Below are 27665 nucleotides of genomic sequence, written 5' to 3' on the forward strand. Positions count from 1 at the left end.
GATACTCCCCAGAATGACCGGTGCAAGCTGTGCAGACATTTCTACCACTGAAGCCAGTTTGTTTGCAAATGTATGGGGAAAAGAAAAAAACATGTAAGGACACAAAACACACGTTTTCTTTTGCAAATTCTGCAAATTCAGTTTAGTTTTGTTTTTAAAAAAGACTTGTGGCCTTTTTATTTAAAAAAAAAACAAACAAAAACAACTAGAACATATGAACATGAAGTAGTTAATTTTCATTTCAGTATGAACTGAACTTTCACCTAGTTCTTTTCCAGTTTGAACTGGCAAAACACTGGATATATTCTGGTTTTTCTTCGCTCCATTGCAGTGACTGTAAACTGAATATCTTTGGGATGTGGTATGGTTTTTTTGTTTTGTTTTTTTTTTGTTTTAATATGAACAAGCAATATCACAATCTCCATGTAAGTGCACAGTGTCTATTAATAATTGAACACACTGGAATCAAAACACCGCAATACTAACAGAACAGATGCAACATGAGAATATGAACCAGTGAAACAGGCAAAGGTGAGAGGATGCAATATGAAAGGATGAAAACAAGTAAATCAGATTCATTGATTATGCAGCTGTAGCTTGACGACCCCCCTCGCCCCCCCCTCCTGCCAGACTACCTGTCACAAAAATGAAAAGGAAAATAATGAAGTGTTTAAGAACCACAGCAGACTGACAGACATCTCAACCAATTTGTTAACACCTGTGATTAACCCCTTGTCAAGCTAACGTGCCAAGTGAAGGTGTCTTGATGTCGGCAAATTAAATGTCAGCGCTGTGTCATAACGTTTACACACCCCGCAGCATCACAGACCGGCTGTGTGTGTGTGTGTGTGTGTGTGTGTGTGTGTTGTCTTGTAAAAATATCGTCTCATAAAAAGATTAAAAAAAAACCACACAACATCACGCTGCTTATTATTAGCCCTCATTTAAAGGCTGCACCAAAGTACTCGTTAAGGAAAGGTTTCTTTCCTCGGAGTAATCCGCTATAAGTCAACGCAGTTTAAAGCGTTTGGCACGGCTCGGATCTGTTGAATGATATTTTAAGGATACCGCAGATTTTATGTCTCTCTGCAGCCATGGCTGCTGTGGATTTCCTCGGTGGGGTGGGGCCGGAGGAAAAAGATGCCATTTCCTGTGAAAAACTTCTGACATTTAGAGGAAGATGCACGCTGTGGCAGATTTGAGTTCTGTCAGGGTTTTCCCCCCGCTGTGAACTCATCTTTTGGTATGATTCACGCTTGGTTTAAGATCGGGTGAGCTTGTTTACCTGCCTGTTAAAGTGGCACTTAAGCCGTTTTTCACAATAACTGACGTTATTACGGTTTTCTGCTGTAACTGCTGTCTTGACACCTAATCCCATGATACCATACCCATCAGTGCATTCTAAAAATACAGTTCCTCTCTCAGTGGTGGGAATGTGATTATCTGAAAGCTATGGTGGGTGGCGTTCATAATACAATTTCATATATTAAAGCTGAAATTAAATACCTGTGTCTGCATTTATGGCACAAAGGAACTGCGGTAAATCCACAAAAAGGTACTTACTGGTGTCTTTCCACTGCTGTGGACATTTGGGGACATGAGAGTTGTCTGTCTCAAACTTGAGTAGAGAAATGATGAGTTGTGATTTTTTTTTTTTTTGAAAACATGCTGAAAAAACTTCAGTTATGTGGCACAAGAGAGTCGTGTGAGTTCAGTGTGACACCGTCAGACCTTCTCTGTCAGGCGCTGACGGGAAGTTGGTTCTCTCCTCATGTGAGCGATGCCACATAAAAGCCTGGTTTCACATGGCTCTAAATGTGTCACCGTCATCACGGAGGCAGTGGCACACTTACTTTGCCCCCTCGCTCCGTCCCTCTCCTTCCTCTGCAGATTGTGAAGTCAAAGAGCGAACGACACTGGAGGGGGCATTTCTTTTTTTTCCCCCTGTTGTTCTTCAAAAACAGACTTGTAGTGAGTCAGTAGCTCCTGGCTTTGTCTGGTTTGTTTTTCACATGTTTCCTTTTTATTATTATTGATGTCACATGTGGAATAAAATGACTTGAGCCTCTTTCACACAAACATGAGCAGGTAAACCCACGATTGATTGACGTGAATGTCACCAATGTCACCAATTTGCCAGGAATAACATGGGGGGCCCCCACGGCCCTCAGTGATAGTGTGGTTACTTTTATACATCTTTTACTTTGACTTTTCCATTACTATACACTACCTGGTACTTTTCTTTAATACAATACTTTTCTACTTTTGCGGTAAAATTGCTCCGACACGATGTCCACTTGGTGTTGAGATTCTCGGAATGACGTCACGTATTTGCCAGACTCTGCTGGAAACGATATTTTCACGTATAGACACAACGGTCGTCTTGGCGCTTGTAGCTTGGAAAGTTTTACCCGAAGTTAACGGTGAAACTCTGGCTCCATGTTGTGACGACGGTTTCTCCTCCGCGGACGTTTAATATATGGCAAATTTGGGTCCAACACAAGAATCAAACCAAAACAGTGCCTAACTATAGTGTATTTATACTGTAATATACCGAACCGAGTCAAGTTGAGTCGAGCCGAGTAGTGCCATCTCAGTCCATTAGAACTGTCTACTCATTAGAAATGATCAGTAGAAAATAATTAAACACATTCCTGTTGAAAGCTGGGATATTTCTTTTAGTATCTTCTCGTTTTATGTAAAAAAATCTTCTTTTAAGTCCACGTGAAAGTCAAGTTTTATGTTCCGTGTTATGTATGAGTTAGCGATTCCTTTGTCCGACGACACAGCGGTCAGAATCGTGTCAGTTCGGCTGTGGACTAAACTTTCTTCCCCCACACTGTGTTAGGTGTTTTTGTTTGGTAGCTGCAGCCTCGCCACTGCAGCCTGCTCCCCTGTTGTTGATGAGCCAGGCTGAGTCACGAGGCTGTGGCTGTGCAGCACACAACTCTTCAGGCACTGACAGATGAGACACACTCCCCACAGTGGCAGGGCACCCTGAAGATGTCACCCAGCTCCTGCTTAACAGTAAACACCTCTACCTGCTCCCACACACACTGTCAGCATTTCAGTCTGCAGAGTTTGACTTTCGTTTGCAGTGAACACGGAAAAACTACGAACCAAGTTTGAGTGTGCACATGTTTTGGTTCACCAAACAACGGCTTTGGAATAATCATAATAATACATTTTCCCTTGTTCATTTCACAAAGCGAGTCCAGTGTAGTTTTTCTGAATCTAATAAAACCAGTCTTGACCTAAATGAAACAGGCCCCGACTGTGTTAGAATAAGTAGAAATAAATTGGGATATTACAGTGGTTTGGCAGTGGTGCCCGATGACGTAATCATTGCCTTAGGGACACGATTGAGTGTGGGAAAAGAAGAAGAAGGGTGGGAGCTGATACCAGGAGAGTGTAGCAGTTTTTTTTTTTATTCTGAGGGGGAGTGAGGCCGCTGTGATGTCGGGACGTGGGAGCTCCACTCACACCAGCCAGCAGCAGTAAAACAAACCTGCTTTTGCATACCGATTCTCTGGCAGACACAGGAGGGTTAACCCTCGCTTTCACACTGCTTCCCTTCACTCCCCTCCTCACGGCTTTGATGGTATTAAATAATCTTTACGTGTCAGAGTGCACAGCTCCCAGTGTTCGTGTTGAAGGAGCGAGAGAGCAATTAGGTCAGAGCGGCGGAATAACTGGGTTTCATCCCGGGCCTTAAAGTGGCAAAGGTGCCTCACTTCAACTTGTGCCTTATTTATATTCACCTCAAACCTTCAGAGTGAGACTTTCAAAGCGGTCCAAGGCCAGCGGTGTTATCAGAGCGCTCAGAGAAAGAACGCTTTATCTCCCCGTTTATAGCCTCATAATAAAATGTCCTAGAATTGATAGTGAGTTGTGATATTTTAGGTTTCTCACTGTGTTAATTTGCCTGAAGAATCAGGCCATGATTGCCTCCTTTCTCTCAAATGAGGCCGCGCTGAAGGCCAATATAACCTATTATCCCGTTTATTGATCTGGGATGTGCTTTAAGATAGCGATTCTTCGTGTAGACCTTGAAATCATTCACATTTTCTTTAAATAGAGCTGCTGCTGCTGCTGCTGCTGTACCGATTTTCCTTTATTTTCTTTAGACGACTACATCTGCAAGAACACCCACGCGGAACATTAATAAATCAACCTGTATTTATGTTTTTTTGTAAGTTTCCCATCGCCCTGTTGTCCCATGTTTGAGATTGCATTTCTAGGATGTGGCTTGGGCGAAAGCTCTCTCTCTCTCTCTCTCTCTCTCTCTCTCTCTCGTCAAAGAGTTTCATACTTTTTTTTCCACGCTCATTTTGTACCTTGGCTTTTCACGAAAGCGCCTCTGCCCAGTCGGACAGTCCCCCGGCGTGATGGCTGACATTTCCAGTGAAAGAGCCCTATTGTTGGTGCCTTAATCCCCCTCCACCCTCCTCTCTATAAAACAATGGTATCAGTTGCTTCCACTGAGTACATCCACAGCTCTGTGTGAGAGACAGACTGGCCGCACTTGTTAGCTAGCCTGCCAGCCATCCTACCAGGCAACCAGGCGGACCTCTTCATTTCCAGAGCCCGGCCTGTGCTCTCCGGGCGTTCGTGTTGCATGTGAACCATCCCCGGAATCGCGACGTAAAAAGGCACAAATAATGGCTTGTGTATGTATTTATTTACCCAGGGAGACAGTGGAGCAAAGTCTCAATTCTATTTTCCTTCATTTTCCCCAGGACACTGCCATTAACTCTGACAGATTACATGCTCTTTGACTGAAACCGTGATCCTGAGCACACTGTCGCTGGAAATTGGATTCGCACGCCCACCCCCTTTTTCGCTCCTCGCTTTTCCTTCTCCGTCTCCCTCTCTCTTATTTCACTCCTTCCTGCTTTTCCCTGTTGCTCTCCCTCAGCCAGCACTGGAGGACACGCTGCTAATATTCCTTTTTAGAGCTGCGCTGCTCTGCCGAGCTGCCAAGTTAACCCTCTGCTGCCGCGACACAGACAGCGAGCCAGATAGCGGGTGTCACTTACACAGATGTCTGACTAGCCAATCTGTCCTTAAGCGCTCCTATAAAAAAAACACACAGTACTACTCGTCTGTGCCAAGTGTGTGTCTGCAGTCGGTTATGACACTGTAGTGATTTTTCTACTTTCCATTTATTCTGTTGGCGTTTGGTATACATGAAGGCTTTTTATGGGGGAACTTGAATCATGGATAATAAAACCTATATTTTCTTAAAAACACTGCTCCGTCGCCAGCGGGAGAATATTTATGTCGACGGGGAGATTAGACGTGCTACACTGGGTGGCTCCAGCGTGTGTCTGCATCTAATGGTTATTTTCGTTATTGATTAATAGGCTGATTTTCCAATAAAGTTTCCTACAGTCCAAGTTGACATCACCAGATGTGTTGGTCGGTCCAACTCTTCCATTCTAACTACAAAGTTATTCCACTGACAGGGATTTAAAAAAAAAACAAAGCTAGGAAATTTTACTTGAAGGAATAAAACGGACCACTCCGTGTTACGACGCTGTCGCGCAGCGGCGAGCGTCCATTTTTAGAACGTCCTTTGAGGGCCGTGCTACATTATTGAACAATGACATGAATAACAATAACATTACACGAACCTCTCTGATGTGATGGGAGTGGCTTCTCCGGGGTCGAGACGTCTGTTGCTGCCGATGATGGCGATGATGATCGCGCGCTACTTAGCCAACATATCTTGTTCAAGCCAATCGTCACCTCGTTCCGTTGCAGAGCTGAAACAATAATTGATGAATCGATTATTCATCGATTACTAAATTAATCGACAACTATTCTGATAATCGATTAATCTGTTTGAATCATGGTTAAAGCAGGATTTAGGATCTTTGAAGCTTCCTATATGTGAATATTTTCTTAAATGATTTGCTCTGGATAACAAAGAAATCATTAAAAGTTTGGTTTGTGGACAAAACATCGTCATTTCCAGGTTTGACGCACACAATCAACATTTTTTAAGACTTTATGACATTTTATGGACCAAACGAGTCATCGATTAACCGAGAAAATAATCGACAGATTAATCGATTATGAGAATAATCGTTAGTTGCAGCTCTAAAGCAGTTCCTCCCTTGAAACAAACCCCTGAGATGCAATCCCAAGCTACACAATGGCAAGTTGGAACCGCTCAAGACGGACAGAGACTCCACAGAGTCATCTGGTGTAGCTGCACGTTTCCAGCTGTAATGACTCTGGAGTTTGTTTCTGTCCATATTTTGTGCAAACGGCAACATTCTGCATGCACTTGTCTTCAGAGTCGCCACGAGGCTCGTCACCTGTGACATGTAATAACTATATGAATGATTCCATCTCCAGGCAAACGGCCAATAGTGACCACCCTGAAAGATATGTTAGGGGTATTATTAAATGCTCCTTTTTTATTGCAGAATAAAATGCATTTTCTTGAATTTATGAATTGTCTCACGGGCAGGATCATGTTTTTCTCAGCCCTCCTTTTTTTTGCAGTGCTCTCTTATTGGCCGCACTGCTCTTCATCATATCACATCTCCGCCTCCTCATTAATACTCTCGATGCGTTGTTGTTGTTCCCACTGCTCTGCTGCGAGGGCCGTTACAGTGTGCTCATGTCCAGTTTCAAAGCAGAGCACAAATCAAAGTATTTCAGTGGAACAAATCCTCTCCATTGTGCTTCCTGTGTGTGTGTGTGTGTGTGTGTGTGTGTGTGTGTGGCAGTTGACAGTGTATCACACAGCTGCCGTAGCTGCAGCTGCCTGCCTGTCGGCCACATTCATCAGTGTGAAGTCAACGCTGGAGTGAAGAGATAATGATGCCGAACAAAGGTGATTCAGCTATTGCCGCCGCTAGCTCCATCAGCTAGCCGTACGTAAATGGCTCGGCTCGTGGCGTCTTTATAGCGTTCTTCCGCTGCGTGGCCTTGTGCCTGCCAAGTCGATGTAGCCACTTACTCTGCCTCCACAGTGCAGCCAGACACGGTGAAGAGCCATCGTACCAAATCATTGTCATGCTGCGAAACGTTTGCCTGTTGGAGACGACTGTGTTTGCAGCTGGAGGAGTTAATGGCTGAAATGAACCAGCAAAATGCCATTATGGCTTAATCACAGTAATTAGTCCCTTCTACCTGGCTGTAAACTACGAAGGAGTATTAGGGTAAGCCAAAAAAAAATCAAAAAGAATCCGGCAAAAGAAAAAAAAATAATAATCTGGCTCAAGAAAAAAAAAAGTCAGGCAAAAAAAAATTTTTTATTTAAAAATCCGGCACAAGAAAAGTCAAGCAAAAAAAAAAAAATAGCCAGGCGAAAAAAACAAAAACTACCACGTACCACAACAAAGCGACAGCTCCATGACAGCAGCTGGCCGGACGTGGAGTGTGTAGGTGATTATTAATAACGTCGTCAATCTATCTACTAGCCTATTAGCTGCCGTTAGCTAGCTTCTTTTTTTTCCTTGTGCGGATTTTTTTTTTTTGGCCTGACTTTTTATTCTTGTGCCGGATTTTTACTTTTTATTTTTAAATAAATTTTTTTTTTTTTTTCTAATGCCGGACTTTTTTTTGGCCTGCTTTTTCCCTTTGTGCCGGATTTTTTTTTTTTTTTTGGGCTGGCTGTTTTTTTTTTTGGCTGGCCCTAATACTCCTTCGTAGTAAACAGATCTGCTGTAGTTTTTGTAGTTTGCTCGTACGGCAAATAAACTGCGCGTAGATGAGATGTTTTGTGAGCGTAGTCTCAGCATGCAGGAAGAACACATAACCCATGGATACACATCATTTTCAGACCGTGAGACAATATCTGTAACGGCGGATCCTTTGATTGGTTTTGTATTCCATTTCTTGTCGACGTCATTTTCAATCTTTCCCTCATCTTTTTTGTGTCACAGTAATAATTCTGTAGTTGTGGCGCACCCGGCAGCATATGGCTGCCATTTATGATCAACAGCGTCTGCAAAGAGGTGACTGGAATATGCAAATGTCTGCATGCTAATGGGTTAGTAATGTAATGAAGCACGTTGTGTATGGCAAATAACGAGCTCGGGTTATTGGGCGTTGATGGCGCCGTTCGCAGCCTTTTGTTGTTTCACCAGCCGCAGCGTTCTTGTTTGTTTCATCATCACCCAATACAGGTGTGGACAAATAAAGCACAGAACCCTGGATACATGAACACCGCGCTCTAATTGATTCACGACACGCGGGTGAAAAGCATATTGATAAATACGCGGAATGTCCGTTGGAATCATGAAACTAAATTGGCCAGAACTGAGGCAGATGCAGCGCAGTAAATTAAACAAGCAATCTCGTCTGTTGGGTGACAGCACAATGGTGATTAGGGTTTCATGTGAGCTGCCCTACATTATTTATGACTGTGCTGCGGGCTGCCTGCAGTTGAATAGACCCACAGTCCATTGACTGGGCACATTACAGGAGGCCGACTCGGAGTGAGAGAGGGAGTTAAAAATGGCTTTATTTCTTCTCGAGGAGGTCCATTTTCATCTAAATGAAGGTGGAAGCCCCAAGCGTGTTGTTTCCAGGCTGTGTGTGTGTGTGTGTGTGAAATGTGTTGACTGTGTTCCATGAGGCTTCTCGACACCGCTTACTCCTCTGTGTCCCAGAGTGATTACTGCAGAACCTCCCATTTGTACCGTCCCTAGTTTTCTTAGTCACTGCCTACTGCGCTTTGTGCCCATTGCCATTTCACAGTTTGTTCACACTTGTACTCGTGGGTGTTTGTTTGGCCCCCGATGCCAATTAATATGAGTTCCCTACGTTCCGTACTAAAAACGTTGCAGAATAACTAAATCTGTGGCCACCGACACAACCAACTGACGACTGGATTTGACTGGTCAGAGCGGCAACAGATGATGACAAATAAAAAGAGGAATTGCAAAGAGCTTGAGCTTTATTCTTTTAAAAGTACCTCGGTGGCCTTAATCCCCCTGGGATGACTCTGGGACACACCTAGTTTGAGCTTGCCAAGCACGACAGAACACAGTTGTGATTACACACACACACACACAAAAAAAAAAGGATCTGCACAATCAAAGGATTAAGGATTGAAATCTCCTCTCGAGTGCTTTGCGCTGTATCTGCCTGCATGTCGAGTCCTCACAGTGCCCTTCACTGTCAGGGCGAGGGCCACATAGGAAAACCCGGCGACTCGAAGATTACGCTGTCCGACCTCAGCGAAGAACAGATAAGGAACATGTGGAAGGCATATGCTGTGCGAGAACATTACTATATGGCCTTAACAAGCGTGCTGGATTAACGTCAACACTTATGTCACACCCCAGCGACAAAGTATAAAGCAGCAGAGATCTCTGGTAAATGAGAGCCATAAACAGGCTCCAGAACATTAGACTTTGTCGTCCCCAGCGTACGAGCTAGTTTCAGCTGTGGTGTGGAGTTTTGAGAATGTTGTCTTCGCTTCAGACGTTCATTGATGCCGATCTGGTTTCATCTTGGAAAAACCACACGGTTCTTTCAACGCCGCCAGCTCAGAGGTGAACGCTGTGGCACACTTTTAAATGGCTTGGTTGTGTTTCAGCTTGGCGTTGTATTATTTAATAATAGTTCATTTATTGGTTCATTTTTCAGAGTTAGAGCGGTGATAATTTATGTTTGCGTGTGGTTTTCAGCTTTTCTGTTCGTTGGATGTAAATCCAGTGTTCAAATGTGGTTATTGTACCCCCCACTCATGTGTTTTGCTCTGTCCTTACTTTTCTCTAGCCATTAGACTCTTGTAGGTTGTGGCTTTATGTTCTTAATTTCAGTGTGTGAATGCCTGCAAATAACACTGCTGCTCTGGACAATGCAAACGCGATTCCATCTTGTGTCGTGTGTTGTTTTGTTTGTGCATTTCATGTTATTAGAAGGTTTAACAAGAAGGCTGTGTCTTTTTTTGCCTTATTAAATGACATGCCTTCTTCACTTTGATTGACGTCAGTTGCATAGGTGGGAGTGTTAATGTGTGCTTACACACAGCAGCGTTTTCATTTCTGGTTGACCTCTGGCCCAGGATAGCCACTCGGAATGCTAGTCCACTTGTGCGGGGGGTGTTTTTTTGCACAAGTGGACTAGCACTTTATTTGTGTTGTCAGTTTAACGTGCTATTAAAGGCACGCGAGTCGGCCAGAGCGATGTGCGCCTCTCCGTCTCCAACGCAGCCTGGATCATTTCTCGCTGCGTTGAAGAACCGTTTCATTGAAGAGCGGCACTTTATTCACACACTGCAGGTTGATACGCGGCCTCTCTTATTATTGTGCGGCTCTCACAATAAGAGGACAGAGACATTGTCTCAATAAAGCAGGCCAATCCACTTTTCTATGTTGATAAGAGCATTAAAATGAGAAAAAAATAATGGGACAAAAAGAAATCAAGGGACATTTAGAATAGATAAAAATGTGCCATTAAATATTTGAATATAGTTTTTATAAATCTCTGCCAAATGTATGTCCCTATGTTCTGCTTTTTCCTCTCCGCGTAGCTACGCTGCGAGTCTTTGGATCCCCCTGTGTTTACGTAGTGCGCGTGGCTCTCATCGGGGCTTAGACCACAACCACATCTCCCTGATCCCAACCTCCCCCCCACCACCATTGTTTTCCTATCAAGCAAAAGCTTCTTTTTTACCCTCTCTCTCTATCGTGAAGCGAGAAACACAAGCTTTCATATTGGCATTGGCAGGTATTTCAATTTCTGATCTAATGCAGGCTGCGCTCATTAAATCATCACGATGATGTAACATTGTGCTGCCGCTTCTGTGTGCCAGCATGGCATGTTGTTCCACTTAGGGATTTCATTATTTGTCTCTGTCATAAACACATGGCATCTGGATGCCAGTAGTGGGGCCTGGCCTTCATTTGGACTGCAAACCTGCAGAGGAAAAAGAGGCCGCATGGCTTTCCGTTTAGCAGCTTGCATAGGTATGATAGATGTTACTAATCACCTATTGACCCGTGGGGGTCAAACCTTTGCCCCGTTGCCCATCACCCTCCTCCTTCCCCGCTGTCTTGTCTCCGCCTCCGTACACTCCACAAATAGTTTTCCCTCTCTACACAAACAGATACCAGGCAACACAAAAAGTCAAGTGTAGGAATGTTCTCCATTTGGATTTGTCTGTGCAAAAATATCTGAAGTACATTCATGTCTTGAGTGTGATTATGCGATTATTCCTGCGTACACTCAGGTTTGACCTTTGCACTCACAGTGGTATCACAGCCACTTTTTTTTTTGTTGCTGAAGAGAAAAGTGAATAGATGGTTGCGTGAGATTGTTGGCGATTGAATCTTTTGAAAGAAAATGAATTTGGTGAAAGATCAAGGGGGGCAGGAAGCTTGAGAATGTGTATGTGCGCACACACACACAAAGGCTGAAGGTGGTTTCTGGCAGTGCAAAGAATCCAAGAGGAGCTTTTGTTCTTTTTGAAAATCCACCTGATAACGTTGGTATCTGGCGCTTTGCCCGAGCTGGTTGGATTTAAAAGAAAAAAAGAAGAGAGAGAGAAAATCACCGCGTTACACGACACACCCAACACAGTGGCCCAGATTTTATTTTTTTTTACAATGAACAGTGAAGCAGCTCTTCTGTTTTTGCACTTTTTAGAATTATACAGGTATAGAAATAACAATGTTGAGTTCTCTGGGTTCACAGTGACTCCATCCTCATCGCCCCTCTCCACATGAGGCTGATTGAGCCATTTTGTATCGCTAAGCTCTGTGAAAAGTGCCATTTTTATAAATGAAACAACACTGCTAAATCCAGGCTTGACAAATCTGCTTTCTCTATGTCCCCACATGGAGAGTTGGTGCGGATTAGGCTCTAAATTTAGTGCCACTTATCTCTTCAGCCCGCGTTTAAGAATTAGTTCCAAATAACAAAAAGTATATTCATGCCGAAAGTATGAATATATGAAGGGTTTTTGGAGTGTGGCAGGAACTGGGTGTTGTTCAAGAAGCAACAGAGCGGAAAAGAGATTGTTTGGTGGGAGTAAGGGTCTTCAGTCCTTTTGCAGTGCTTACATATGTATGTGTATGTATGTATATATATATATATATATATACATATATATACATATATGTATGTGTATGTATATATATATATATTTATATATATATACATATACATACACATGTGTGTTTATATACATATATACATATGTGTGTATATATATATATATATATACACACATGTATGTTTATATACATATATGCATACATATACATGTGTGTGTATATATACATATATGTATGTTTATATATATATATACATACATATACATATGTGTGTATATATGTGTATATATATACACATATATACATAGATATGTGTGTGTATATATATATACATATGTGTGTATATATATATACACATATATACATAGATATGTGTGTGTATATATATATACATATACATATGTGTGTATATATATATACACACATATATATATATACATAGATATGTCTGTGTACATATATATATACATATGTGTGTATATATACATATTTAGATGAATTATTGTCTTGACTTATACACTATAACATCTTTGTTTCTGACAGATATCACACAGTAATCATTTTAAATATGTCGTTTGAAAAGAAAACGAGAATAAAGATGTAAAAAATGACCACCCCCCCCCTCTGATATTGCGAATCATCGCACACCGCAAACGCTTTACAATATCACACATACTGGTCTCTGTCTACGCCTTCCTCTTTTCTTCACTTTTCCATAACACCAACGCACATCGTCGACGCTCGCTGTGGAACCTCCGATCTGCGGTTAATGCACGCTTGTTTCTTTGAGCCCGTCCACCTGTTACGCGTCTGCGCTGAGCACATCTCGTCCAAACAAAATCAGTTGTCTGGACACACGCTCACACACGCTCTAGTGTCACTAAAGCCCTGATAGTTTAGACCTTTCCATCTCGCATGTATTTGGCTGCTGTGGCACATCGTCGATAGTCAACAGCCATCGATACCTCACTGGAGGCAATTGCATTTAAAACAATGGGGGTGGGGGGGAACACGGCGTTGGTGTGCATTCAGCACTTTTTGCATAGCCGTCACATTATTGATTCTACTTCAAGGACGGCATCCATCCCTCTCTATCTGTTTTTTTGTTTTGGTTTGTGACAGCAGAGGGCAAATGTATTTAAAAAAACAACCAAAAAAAAACCTTGGTGCTCAATTGATTTAGGAGGGAAAGACCCATAAAACAGTCTCTACTCATACTTGCTTCTCCAGGAGATGAGGCTTTGTCACTGTGGCTAGTTTTTGAGTGTGATTATGTAATCTATCAGGGTATTACCATAAAGGGGGAGGAGGTGGTGGTGGTGGTGGGGTGCGGTGTCAAGGGGCAGGAAGGTAATAGTGGCGCTTCTGATGATCATCGTCTAGCAACTGCCCAAGGGTAGGAATGTTTTGTGCGCCGACGTGTCCGACAGGTGGCTAGGAGACGCTAATTGATTAATGATCAGAGTGATATATGAGCCCCCACCGGCCGGCCCGAAACATAAAGGCTCGGAGCACCGGTGTCGCTCTAAATCATTTCCAACCAGGCCAGTAAACCCAAAACAGTTTCCTCATTAGCATATGAAAGGCCAATCAGAAGGGGGACTGTGCCTTTCAAGCCCTTTGTGGACCGCGCCATTGTCAGCGGCCTGGGTCTGCAGTAACAGGCTAGCATTTTATGCCACATGAATAATGACAACAGAGATGGTTTTATAATAAGGGTCACTCAGCACTAATGAATGATTAACAGCGCTGCACTCCAAGCCTTTGATACAGTAGGGATTATAATCCCTGCAGATAACTGTAGCAGCGTAAAATAACCACATTTCCTTCTACCCAGAGGTGAGGTCATTCACATTCTCTCTTCACATAGGTGTTCATTGTTCTGTGCATCGTGCCTCAGACACATATTCCATTCATGAAGTGTCGGATTCACCCTGAATGATTGAACATTAGTGGAATTCACCTGCTCCCAGATGGTCATATTTTGCACGCGGTGTTCCATATCATGCTGTCAAAGTGGATTAGTCTCTCTCAATTTTCTGTCTCACTTCCTCTCTGTGTCTGTCTATCTGGATCCCTCTCAGTCCATCTCTCTCTCTGGTTATTTACCATTCCACAGGGGGCCTTTCGTGACCCTCTTCATTGTTTTGTTTGGATGACTCTGAAGGACAATGGCAGTCTGGATCCTCGGCCGGCACGCAGAGTGTGTGAATCTGCGTCTTTCCATGGGGAGTGCTGTCCTCTGATGTCAAGAGAGGTTATGTGATCTATGTGCGACTGAAGGGGGTTTCCACTGCTGAGAGTCAGAGCTTCAATGAGAGGGATTCAGTGTGTGTGTGTGTGTGTGTGTGTGTGTGTGCGTGCTCGCGCACATGCGTGCAGCTGGAGGAATTTTCATATAATGAAGTGAGTTAAAACAACACAACGTGTCTGTTTTAATGTGAGCTCATGACTCGCGCTGCAGGGCCACCATTTCCCCAGTAACCACACACTCGGCGACGGCTGGTCGCGCACACATTTTGCACCGAGGGTGCTGCCGACAAATGACTTCCCTTGAGCGCCGCGCCGCCCTCCCATCAAACCTTTTTATCCGTCAGCTCTTGAGTAACCCAAATCCCGCTCCCCCCCGTCGCAAGATGCTAGGTCACACATTGAAGATCGGGTGACCCCCGCGCGCCGCATTACACCTTTCAGACTCTCCGCTTGGTGAGACTTGGTGCGGCCGCCAAACAATTGAAGCCTTCTCGGGGCAGTAAATTGGTTTCCATTTGAAAAAGAAGATGGACTTGTCTGGCAGGGCTCCAGCAGCCAGGGCTTCTTCCTCTTCTGCCAGTCTGTGTGTGTGTGTGTGTGTGTGTGTGTGTGTGTTAGGTGAAGGTGAGTGTCTGCGGTGAGTTGCCTTCACCCATCAGCAAAGATAAAGATGCAATCACCCCAGGCTACTCCTGTCCACACTCATCAGCGTAGATGCTCAGGATCCCCACCAGGCATGCAGCACACACACACACAAATCCACACGTCTCCAGACACACACGTGTGTGTACATATTGTCCTCATGTGATCTCACTAGTTTAAATCCAACAGGGTCCAGTGAACCAACAAAACCACCAAATACCACTCCAGGTCCTCAACAGGAAGCTGTGTAACGAGACAGGATGTAAGACGAGGAGCCGACTGATTCTCAAATTTGAATGTTGAACCTCATTATTTGGATCATGTGTATGATTTTGCGTTCAGAGACACAAACGTCGAGGCTTTTGTTCCACGCGCGGAAATGAAAGAGTTAATGCAAATTTTGTGTGACTTTCTGTGTTGAATTGAAGATGTGAAGATAAAATTTGATATTTTTATCTCTCTGCCGTTTCACTGTCCTCGGGAGCCTGTGATGGCAAATTAGTGTGAAATTCATTTGCCCCTCGTAAAATGGCACCACGGCCGCTCTGACCTGGAGGGAGGGGATTGTTTCATGACACCATTAAAGAGCAGCCTTCACCGTGGCTGTGAGGACCACTGAAGGATGTGCATTTTCTCTCCTAGTGCCCAGTGAAGTGACATCAAGTCCAACGGACCGCGGTCTGAAATGGCGTTGGCTTAAACGTGCTTCAGGAAAAACATTTAGTGTGTAGCCAGGATGTGCTAAAAAAGACATGCTCTCTTGTTTTCTCCTCACAGAGAGGGAGGGAGGGAGGGAGGGAGAGAGAGAGAGAGAGGCTAATTCCACTGGGTTTTTGAAACGCTTTTGACATAAACCAATTTTCTATTCAGATATTATTGGCCACGATTGTGAAGCTTTGCGTTTACGTCGAGTCCATGACATCCAACAAAGTGCCTCTTTACATGCGCAGACCGCCGGCCTGTCATTTTCACTCAGTTGTTTTCCGGTTTAAAAAAAACAAGCCCACAAAGTGGTTTCCATGCTCTCTATAGCAACAAAGGTGGCGTTGATCGGGTCTCTGAAGTGCCATGTGACTCCTCCAATTTGGAACTGCACGCAGAGATGTTTGTAAACACTTCTGACATTTTAGCAAACGTCCCTAAACAACATGGCATCGTTTCCCACACTCGCTCCAGAGTCGCGTTGCACGCCGCCGGCCTCGCCGTCGGCCTCGCCGTCCGCCACGCCGTCCTACTATGAAGAGATGACATGCTACTTTAGATTTGTCTCCATCCCGGGCGATGAAAGCGCCTCTGTGTCCCGATTTGTGCATCAGGCTGAGGGGATTTCTAGGCCGCCACCTGACTCACATTGCTGTAATCGAGTTGTTGCCATAAGCACTGCTGTGCCTGCCCTTGGCCGTAGGTAATTCTCACACCACAAAAGCACTGTTTTACTCCACTTTTCACATGATGTCTGGTGCACACACACACACACACACACACACAGTGAGCGAGTGCAAAAGGGCGGGGAGATTACAGGCAAGTACGGGAGAGAAAGAAGGAAAAAGAGTGTAAGAGTTTTAGTGTAGTGTAATGGTCCTGCGCCAGAAAAGGCAAGGGAGTCACCGAGTCTGCAGTATGTGGATAAGGACCACAAAGCTTTTGGTTTCAAATATCTCCCTCTCTCTCTCTCTTTCTTCCTCTCTCGTCAGAGTTTAGGAGCTGCAATCGATTGAATAGGAGATTTCCTTGGACACAGACGGGGAGATTGACATTTTAGGGGTAAGCCCACATTTGTTGCTCCCGTCGACTCTGGGTAATTGGCTTGTGGTTACGGGTACCAAACATCACCTTGCCCAGGTTACATAGTGCCGTTGTTCCTCGTCATGTGACCGCCATCGTGGCTCTGTGGTCCCACCTTCTGCTTTTTATTGCCTTTTGCAAAGGTCACTGTTTTTTTTTTTGCCAAACCAGTGGAATCACTTTGAAACACACACACACACACACACAACACAGCGCTCTGCTATTTAGAGGATGTACTGTATCTTGTGGCCCGCGCGCTGCCGTTGCATCAGAGTTGGAGCTGGCAGCTCGCGGAGATTTGCTCCGTCATGTTAAAGTGACAAACACCAAACAGAGACAGCCATTCATCATTAGGAGCTGGCTCGCAGGAACTTGGACCATCACTCTGTAAGTATAGACTAATTTATTGGGTCTAATTATCTCCGTTGTATCAGCTGCAAGACATTATGACTGCAGAACAAATAGTACTGATGGTTTTTATTCAGTCATTTCCATTTATTTCATGCCTCTTATGCCAGAATGTTGACACAATAATGACAGAGAGGAGCTCTAAAGGCCAGTCTCACCACCGTGTCCCCAGGACTGAAGTCTCCTGCCTGGAAAAACCTCCGTTTGTCCTTTTTTGTACTGTGCTGTGCTGCTATGTCATGACTCGACCCGTCCATCATGTCCTATCACTTCCGTCTCAGTCTCTTACCCTCGTCCTACATTGGATGACCGTGTCGCAGAGGCTGTTTTCCCTCCACGTCTTCTTACCTCTAGAAAACATGTGCCGTCAGTAAGGATGAGCAGTCTGATGGACTCATGCTGACGCTGTGGTCACATGTGCGTACAAGTCTGATTTCCCCTCTCCTCCCCTCGTCTTTCCTCGCTCTCTGAATTGTTTCCTCGACGAGAATGTCGGGACCACTCTGTTGTCTTAACTTCTGTGAGGTTAGAACCTGGCAACACACGTCGGGGGCAGTGCACATTTCACTTTGTGTTTTCTTTGGAGGACGTCAAACCGCACTCGAGTGGCTCAGCGACGAAGCGTCACGCTGTTTTGGGGGAATGGTGCAATTATTCCATTACCTGCTTCGTTTACTCGTTGGTGTTGTGTTTGTGAGCGGGGCAGATGCTAACGCATTTTCCACTTTCGCTCTCTCTCTCTCTCCGTTTCTGATTGAGCAGGTTTTTTTGGGTTTGCATCTGAGAGCAAAGCGATATTTAACCCCCCCCCCACCTTCCCGTCATAATTTAGATCCAGTCTCATAAGTGGGTTGGGAAGCAGCCCCGGCAGTTGATGTGGAACACATGCCTTTAATGATTCACACTCTGTGTGCGGTAGGTCGGTGGTGGCTGCTGAGCCCGCAGCCTCTCCCTCTGTCTAGAATGGGACTCCTGTGTTTTTTTTTCTTCTTCAGTGTTGTGTTTTTTCTTGACTCCACACACATGGAAACTTCAAGGAAGTTAAAGCGTGTTGTTTATGCACAGTTGTTCCTCAGTCAGAGCTGGTCGCAGCTTGAATGATCCGTATTTGCCACGTTTGCTTCCCCGTACGTTTCCCTCTCTTTGGAGCTCCGGTGGCTCATTAACCAAACGAATTCCCATGTACACAAACGTCCAGATCTGACGGTTGGCATGAGTCGGTGCACGTGCGGCTAAGCTCGTTTACGGCGCGGCTTTCTGAATAAGCAAGTGCATTGTGTGGCATCGCACTTCCTCACTCTCGGCGAGAATAGCAGAAGTGCGCTGCGAGCGCTGACGCTCGATTGATTTAAGTTTTCATTTGTGTGCGCTCCACCCAAGAAAAAAAAAAACCAGATTGGGAAGTATGCCACATGAACAACATGAATGTTATTTAAACAAACTCCACCAGTGTGCAGTCATCCAATCAGCCAGGGGTTCACCTTTCACTGTGTGCGTAAAGATCAGTGACATGTGCCAGCGTCCACCCGAGCTGACATCCAATAACTCCCCTGCTTTGCTTTCGCAGCGCCGACCGCTGCCAGCGTCTTTCCAGCTTTGCTTCCATCTTCTCTCCATCTCTTCCTCTGCGTTGCCACACACACACACACACACACGTATGTACATCTCTCTAATCCCTGCTCACGCCGTCTTGACGTCCTTGACGGGAGTTCTTTTCCCTTTTCTGAGCAGAGACAAACGCTCACATGGCCACAGCGTTCAGTGCACTTGCTGACCTCGAATGGCACGCAGTGCACATGTGGCTGCAGCGCCGTAACGATGTTTGACTGGCAGCGACGGATCGTCACTTTTGTTTGTTGTGATTATAAAGAAAACGTCGCGTGTCTCTGGAAGTGAGAACCTTTATTTTTTCTTTCTTTGATTTAGATTCCGCTCTTTCCACAAGCGGTTGACTGGATGCCCGTGAGTTTACCAATCCTGTTTATTGTGTTTCATGTGGTGGTGCTCTGTTTTTTTTATAATTCCCATAATCCCGAGCAACAAAGTGCCACTTGTAAAGTTGTGCTTTCATAAAACGACGCCTTTGTGCTGTTTTTATGTACTGTGTTTTTAGTAAATTGGTGTTAATCTGTTTGGGGTCATAAATTAGGCTTTCTGTTGGAACATGTTTTATAGAAGGTTAGAGTTCCCAAAAGCTGGGTTTTGGAACAACATAGGAGGAGCTTGAAGTTTGTTTGTGTGTGTGTGAGAGAGAGTGAGTGCTGAAAATGATGAGGAGACCTCCCTGGATTTGAGTGTTGCTACAAAGCACCACCCGATACTGCATGCAGAAAAACCCCAGCCACTCTAGTCGAGAGGGCGTAGCTAACAGTACTGAGCAGTCTGCAGTTCCTCTTTGGGGCGCCTCCTGACAGGAACTTGGCAGCGAGGAAACATAAACAAATTCCCTGTGGTGGGCTGGCAAGCTGGGCGGCGCGGTTCCCCCCGTTACCATACATGCACAGCACAGCACAGCACAGCGCTGCCCAGCTCGGGCTAGCCTGCTCCGCTCTGCAGCTGCAAGCTGTGAGAAATAGATCTTAAAGGGACAGGTACCGCCCTGCGCCGTAAACGCGGCCTGTTTTCCCCTGTCGTCGTTCACGGCTGCACAGGTCGGCGTGTCTGCTTCCCCGCTCGATTGTTTCACACTGACAGTGATGTGTGTTTCTCCTGCTGCAGTTACCTCCAACAACACCATTCAAATGCCACACCGGGGGGTGGGGGGGGGCGGTGAAACTGCTGCCAGGGGTCCCAAAACGGCCGGCTGTTTGAGCTGAGGTAGCGAAAAAATGATGACGAAATGATGGAGGTCGTGTGAGGCTGGGTGGGGGCGGGGCCTAACAGTCATAATACACAAACACATGGTCCCATGCGTACTTACCTCTACACGTACAGTGCGTAAAGACTCATGCGCTTGCAGTTTTCTCTCCACCTCCTCCTCGCTCCCTCCCCAAACACAGTGGAGTATTGTGCAGTCTGACCTGGTCCCCGTCCAGCGGCAAAGAGAACCCAGATTGCTGAAACAGAGGGCCCACACTACTAACGGGACGGCCAGGCTGTAGTTGTTATAGCCTGCTGTGGCCTTCCAAACCAATGGGGACTGCTGGCTGAGCCCAGAAACACACACACACACACACACACACGCACACGCGTTCACTTTCTTTTTGATCAGCCACAGAAGGCTTTTTTTGGACGGCACATGCAGGAGCCGACATGGCACCTCGGCGCAATTTCATGAGCACTGGTAAAGGCATTTGCCTGACATTTAATAGTCCATAGTCTCCACATCGTCATCCAGATGCACTATTTTCAACCGTCCTGTAATGGCGCTGCCCGTGGACGCGGGCCACAGAGAAGAGTGATGGAGAGCCCTCTCCTCCTCTAGGTCTTACTCACTAGTATTACATGCGGGGATAGTGAATCTTTCTTTTCCTCTGGAGCACAGCGATGAATGTAAGAGCCAGCTCACAGTCTGCCTCATTGGTTTCAGTCGCCTGCTTGACTGGCTCATCTGTGTGTGAGCGTCTTTGTTTGTGTAACAGAGAGCGGATCTTTGGCAGTGAGCATCACGAAAGACGTAAACAGATCCTTGGATCATTTTCTTTTCACAGTGAGAGGAGAAATGGAACCTAAATAACTCAGATTATGCACTTCACCCACATCAAATGTGCTCCCCCCCCCTCCCACACGTGAAATAAGATGATCCTTTATTAGTCCCACAATGGGGGAAGCTATTGTGTGTATGGAGAGATAGAACATGTCGTACTCTCTAGGAGAAGGGGGGGAGGGACACACGTTGACATAGTTCTATGGAATTATTGGCAACATACTCCTAATTTGTTGTGTCTGCACCACGTAGTGTGTTGTGTTAGCTCCTAGTTAAGTGTAGGGAGGAACTTTGTGAGCTCAGTAGGAACGACAAGCGACGTATTTTTATGTCGACCGGCCAATCTGATGAGCATTAGCCACTGTCCGGCTCAAGTCACCTGACGATTCCTCGTGGATCCCAGTATTTAGATCGAGTCGACTGTCAGAGCGAGAAAGCAGGAGGAGAAAGCACATAAAGTCACAAATGATTTAGCTCAGTATGCAAAGATCCTCCTAATGCACATACGTAACGAAGAAGCGCCCAAATGTATCTTCACCCCACCTACGCCTCGTCTCTCTCAGGTCCCATCAGGCACATCTGTGTAATGGCCCTTTATCGATCCTGAGGTCTCCTTGTCCACACTCGATGCCTATCGATCGGCACCTCACAAAGAGGCTCGTAGGGCCGCTCCACACTCTGTGGCTGTGTGAATAGAGTGAGTGTGGCGCGTAAAATAGTGTTCTTTTATTAAAGAGACACGTGTATGCATCCGTGTGCCTGTGCAGGAAGGATTATCGCCTCCCTCGCCTCCCTCGCCCCGGTCAGCAGAACTGTCCTCGAAGGCCTTACTCTGATTAGAGCGCGAGCGACGCGGGCCTCCGCCACGTCTCTCAAAAGTTTGCAGCCTAAAGACAGAAACGCTCAACATTAAAGGACTCGTGCAGCCACTCCGACGTCTCCCTCAAGAGAGACAAGACAGCAAAAGAAGAAAAGACTCCCTCGCTTCCCATGTCAAGAAAAAAAAAAAGCCTGATTAATCAGTCAAGCCACATGAAAACTTTGCTTGTTATTGTTGCTGCTTGATTTATTAAAGGCCTGGATCTGGGTCAAGCATCCCCCATCTCTCTCCATCTCTCTCCCTCCCTCTCTCTCTCTCTCCTCTTCCTTCTGTCTTACTCTCTTTGCCTTTTTTTTTTTTTTGTACCTAAACAAGGGTCCACCCCCCGCGTCTCTTCCCCTTGTCTCTCATCTGGTTTTCTGTTTTTGTTAAAGGACAGTTGATTAATGATGCCACAGACAAAGCCCACAGTCTGCTCTCAGCCCCGTGCTCCGATAGCGCTCTTCTCGAGGTAAACCAAAACACATGTGCTCCGGACAGCCACTGGACCACCCCCCCCCGAGGAGAGGGCCGGAGAACGGGAAAGAGAGGGAAGAATTGAACGACTGCACAGTCGCTGATGTATTATATAGTGTACGGTGATATGTACTGCAGGCTCCTCCCCGCGCTGGAAAATGTGCAGTGAGCGGGAAGGAAAAAGAGGAAGGCATGATGGAGTTGTGTGTAATATACTCAGGGTGTGGCCTTTTTATGGCGTTTGTGGGTAACTAAAATGTAGTTGCACCATTCCAGCCGCGATGTGTTCATTACAGTATAAAACTCTCCTCTGGCTGCGGCTCAGTTTCACCTCTCGTGGTGTGAAAATTGCTCATATTTACTGATTTTAATGCAACAAAGAGTCATTTCAGAGTGTTGCCGCTCGCCCGTGGGCTCCTGAGACTCTTGCACAAGAGAAAGTGCCTCATTGAATTATTATGGAACATATTATTATTATTATTATTATTGTTATTATCCCTGTGACTGAAGTGAGAGCTTTATTGTCAGTTGTCTCCATAATGGCGGGACTCGACACTCCTGTCATACTCTTAGTCTTTTATTGCGGTGCAGCTCTGCGACTGTGTACGTGGGTGTATTAATGTGTGAACGCGGGGCACTGACGGGCCTCTAATTGGCTGAGCTCGCAGCCCAAGGTAAACACGTCTCCCCGGAAATGATTATCTCGATGGTATATTGGCTCATAACAATTATGTGTTTGTGTTTTACTATAGGAAGTTAACCCCGCGCACTTTCCCTCCATTCAAAGGCAAACTTCTTTATATGTTCCTGTAAGTAGAGCACATATAGATAGAACACCGAGCGTATCAACAGAGAATATAAATAGCAAATTGTGCCTTTTGAAACATGGCAGTTAGAAGAAGAGAGCTTTGGTTCGTCACTTTTATTCACTGTCAGAACACAATGCAGTTACAGGTGCCGCTTTTTCCATTTCTACGTTAAAGGCGACATAGAATGCTTGTATCACACATATATGTTAGTTATGGAGGTCTGCTTACATATATTCACTTGTTTTCATGGTTAAAAACCTCCTAGTCGCTGCAAACGAGCCGATCAAAATATCTCCTCACTGACGCTCTCGTCAGCCGCGCTGTTTCAGATCAAAACCACACCCCCAGAACGTGGACTGTGTTGTGATTGGCCAGCCAACGAGAGCTTTCCCACTGTCCTGTGATTGGCCAGGTACCTGGAAGTGACGTAATAGACAGGCCAGCTCTCAGATACACAGCTCCCCCTCTGGCACGGTGGATGCTCTGCATCTCAGCAGCTACAACGAGAGTAGTTCTTCTTCTTCTGCGGTTGAATGTACGCAACCGGATGTGCCCGGACTAGTGCCCGCACCAGGAGGCGCTACGGTGGTGAGGATTTCTGATGACGACATCAAATTAAGGAAGTGCCGATCCGCTTCGCAGAGCCCAGGAAAACAATACAACACTATTTTCTCAGCAGTGGCTGAACTGTTTGTTCTGAAACTTTATTGTTTCATAAACGAGGTAATGACGCAGATACACACACAAAAAGCAGCGTTAATTGGAGCTTCCGGTCTCTGTGGCCTTTAAAACGCCATAAGAACGTGCAGTAGAGGGTCTTCTTTGCTCTTTTTCAGCACAACCTATAAGCGATCTGATGATTTTCACCAACTATCAAAACAAACCTGAGCCACACTTTGTGAAATTTTGTTTTTGTCGCTTCTGCACAAATATTGCTACTCGCCGGGTTAAAAAAATAACATGCGATATAAGATTAATCATAAATAACAACACAGAAAAAACACTTTTTGCAAAGCCGGAATATGTGACCTATGAACACACACACACCCAGGATGTCCATATAAGGCGTTGTGTATTATTCCCACGGCAATTTACCAAGGGTGCGTCTGTGGCACAGGTCCGTGTGGCGTGAACACGAGGGGTTAAGCTGCTAAGTGACAGCAATGTTGGCTCCTGGTTTGTTGTTTGTTTTTATCTTAGAGAGATTTAGCAGAATGATAAGCACTAAACATTTATTGTAAGCATTAGCGCTCTTAGCATCTGAACCTATTTGTAGCAGTTACAAAGGGAGACCACATAAAAACACCAGTGTGCCTTGAGTGAAGCTCATTCTAATAGCTGAGATGGATTTTATTTTTGATGCATCTACCTGCTGACAGCTTATTGACACGCCTGCAGTGTAAGATATTGCCCGCGTCAGACAGTAACGGCGTTGCTGAGGGTTTATGTGAATGGTTTGTCCCACGTGGCTGCTCATAATTATGGTTGAACACATTATTAAATGATCTGACAGCGTGACATTCATCATTGTCGAATGCACCGCGTGTTCATTACTCGTCAGTCAAAAACAATCATTAGAAATATTACGCCGCGCGCACACGGGCTGGCCTTTATATTTGTCAATCGACTCGTTTAAGCGTCAGGATCACGTGGTGGGTGTCGTGGTCGGCAGTCTTGACCTGGGTTCACGTTTCAGTCTGAGAATGGATGGTTGTTTGTCTCGATGTGGCCCTGTGATGGTCTGGTGACCTGTTCACCATCGTGACATGTTCATCATTGATGCATCACGGTCCAATGAATTCGTTCGGACCGTCCAATAGGATTGGATGGTGTTTTTACAGGCCCGCCCACTCCACAGTTGACTCACCTGTGACTCCCACCCCCCACAATGTTAGCGCAGGGTGTGCGTTGCAGTACAACTAGTGAGATTTATACTTACTTAGGAGAAAACAATACAGGAGGACCGTTCCCCGGAGCTCAAATCCCTGAATGTTTGACACAGATTGGGATGATTTTAGAAGCCTGATGAGAAAATGCACTGGGGACTGTTCGCAGAGCGACTGAGAACTGGGACTAAGTTGAGCTGCTCCTTCCTCACAGTCCAGAAACAGAAGTGTAACTTTATTTGGTGCAGACTGTAGTCACTGTATCCTAGTTTTGGTGCAAAACACACATCAGAAATAAATAAATAATAAATATCTGCACACGTTCTCATCCAAGGGTAATATTGTAAATAAAAAGCACTCAGTCCCAGTCAGGTGGACAGACTCGTGTTTCTGGCAAACGATATTAGAAATAAAGTTGGGCCTTAACATAATTACGTTAGTTTAAAACTGTCAGAGCGTCCTCCTGTTGTCAGTGATTTGCAGTTCAGAGTTCATCCTACTCTGCTGAGTGCTGAATATGCTAATGTTAGCAGCACTGTTAATCAAGTAGCCATTAAGATTGTTAAAAGAATGAAAACTGTGACGTTTATGGCGACGTTTGAATGTGTTCAAACTAATTATTGATCACTATAAATTAGATCGAACTCCCTGCGCTCCTCATAGGTCTGAACAATGTACCAGCCTTTTCTCTGTGTACCAACTTCATCTTTTATTTCCAGGTCAAAGCCGGGGGGGGGTGGGAACTGTGGAGCGACCAGTTTGAGTCCGATTGAACGTATAAATACAACAGTAATGACTCTGAAGTGTCTCATCTGGCTTCTGTGTTTGAAAAGTCATGTTTTGGTCGTACTTTTCCTAACGCGCGGACTGACATTGTCGTAGAGCACAGTGTGAAGAAAGTAAAAAACAAATACAACTCAGCAGGCTGTGGTACAGGTGACATGTCACTCGCTGAACACTGTGGTCTAAAACAAGCAAGCATAGTGTCTCATCTTCACTTTATTAGACTGAGCACCTGCTCAATAATTCATGCCCCCTCTTTACCTGGAAATATAACCAGCGACTCAGCTGTCCCTTTTCACCAGGCATTTAAGCCTTTCCCCTTGTTTTAGGCTACAAGCCATTTACTCTGTCTGTCTGTCTGTCTGTCTGTCTGACCCCCACCCCAGCCTACCATGTGCACCTTCCTGTTGCAGAGGCAGAGGTAGAGTTTTGGCATGTACCATATATTTCTTGGGGTTTTTTTTTGGCAGCGAGTTATTTCTCGTTGTCATCACCTCTCTCCCCCAGCGTTGTGACTCAAAGACGACGTGTACCCAATGTACTCTCGCTCTCTCTCTCACTCTCTCCATCCCAAGGGAGTGTCTGTTCTTTTTATATTTCCCTTTTTCTTTGTCTCTTTTCCCCTCGTTGCTCATCATCTCTTGTTGCACTCTGGTGTCAGATTTAGCACCCCGTGTCTTTGATCCACCCCACACACACACTCTCTTGTGCTGTGTACATTGCATAACCACCCACTGCTAAGCCTAGAGGTGTACCTCACCTCCCTCTCGCTTCCATTTTCTCTCTTTCACACACTTTCATTCCTCATTCTCTGACCCCCCCTCCTCCCCCTCCATCTTCCTTTTCTGGCAGTAATCCAGGTCATCACTCCATCATGTCTCCTCCTCTCACCAGTCGCAAACCTTGAAAGTTTGGTCTCCTTTCTCCTCCACGTATTGGTATTTTTCCTCATTTGTGGCGCCTCTCTCATATTCCCTTGCTATTTCTCTTTTATTTCCCTTCGTCTCTCTCCTCTCCTCCTCTCCTCCTCTCTGCCTCCTGCTCTCCACTCTCCCAGTGGTCTCATTAGGCATGAAGGAGGTTGCCTGGTGTGTGTGTGTGTGTGTGTGTACATGTTCTCGTAGGCAAAGCCTCACTTGACTGAGCATGCCACTTGCACTAGCAGAGGCCCGGGCTCCATTATTACCACAAAGCTGTCACAAACAGTATATAAAGTAGCCTGCTGTTGCTGAGTTGTGGCTGAACACGGGGAACTCTCTTAACAACACTGTTATTCCTGTTATTCCTCTCCTAGCCTATAGCAAAGCTTCTGGAGTGGATGTAGACGCCAGCGCCGCTACGCGCTGAATATGAACATCGGCTATAAATCTGCCTGTTGCATCCTGACACTTAAAACCACATACCAGACACATCTGTCTCTTCTCTATCATGACACCCCACCTATGTGGTCCAACCTGTGGGATGCCTGATGCCCCTTTGTCTTCCTCTCTCATCTGACTGAGTGAGTGATTATGTGTGTGTGTGTGTGTGCGTGTCCACCACTGTTTTGCTAGTGTCCGGTTACAAGGATGGGGCCATGTCTCGGAATGGGGCCCTCTGCTGCCGTGCTGGCAGGCTCTGACCCCGGCAGGTCACCGTCCATTACCACATGAAACCTAAATGTCAAGCACGGCCCCCCTGCTAAAGCCATTTGTCTTTCTCTGTGGGTCAGCCAGCCTAGATACACAGCCACGTATACGCACGCCAACACATACACACACTCACCTGCGCTCACATGACCAGCCTGATCTTTCTTTAGTTTTATTTCAAGTTTGGTGTGCTATTGCCTGACTGGAACCAGCTGTTGTTTAGCATTAGCTTTATCTCCGAGCATATTGACTGTGGTGCCGATGAATATGACATTCGATCAGGCGCAGACACGAGCTGATTTCACACACGCGTTGACGTCTGGACGTCCTGTAAATTTCTGGAACTTACTCCGACAGCTCCATAGTTGGGGTGGGGGGGGGGTCACCACTCTTCGCCTGATTGTTCTGGACATTCTCGTTGCCATAAAACGTCTACATCCAGTCTTCCAGGCGTTTGATT

The 27665-nt window shown here is 45.5% G+C and overlaps 1 long non-coding RNA gene across 1 annotated transcript in view; it reads left to right on the forward strand.

Moving 5' to 3' along the window:
- The window catches only part of LOC122758832, a 40331-nt gene that overhangs the window by 1903 nt on the left and 10763 nt on the right, over nt 1–27665 (forward strand). Inside the window, exon 2 of the long non-coding RNA XR_006358199.1 lies at nt 16619–16688. This is a non-coding gene — a long non-coding RNA (uncharacterized LOC122758832). The remainder of the gene's footprint in view (nt 1–16618; nt 16689–27665) is intronic.

The sequence above is a fragment of the Solea senegalensis genome, linkage group LG18 (assembly GCF_019176455.1).
Source record: "Solea senegalensis isolate Sse05_10M linkage group LG18, IFAPA_SoseM_1, whole genome shotgun sequence".
In the NCBI taxonomy this organism is placed as follows: Eukaryota; Metazoa; Chordata; class Actinopteri; order Pleuronectiformes; family Soleidae; genus Solea; species Solea senegalensis.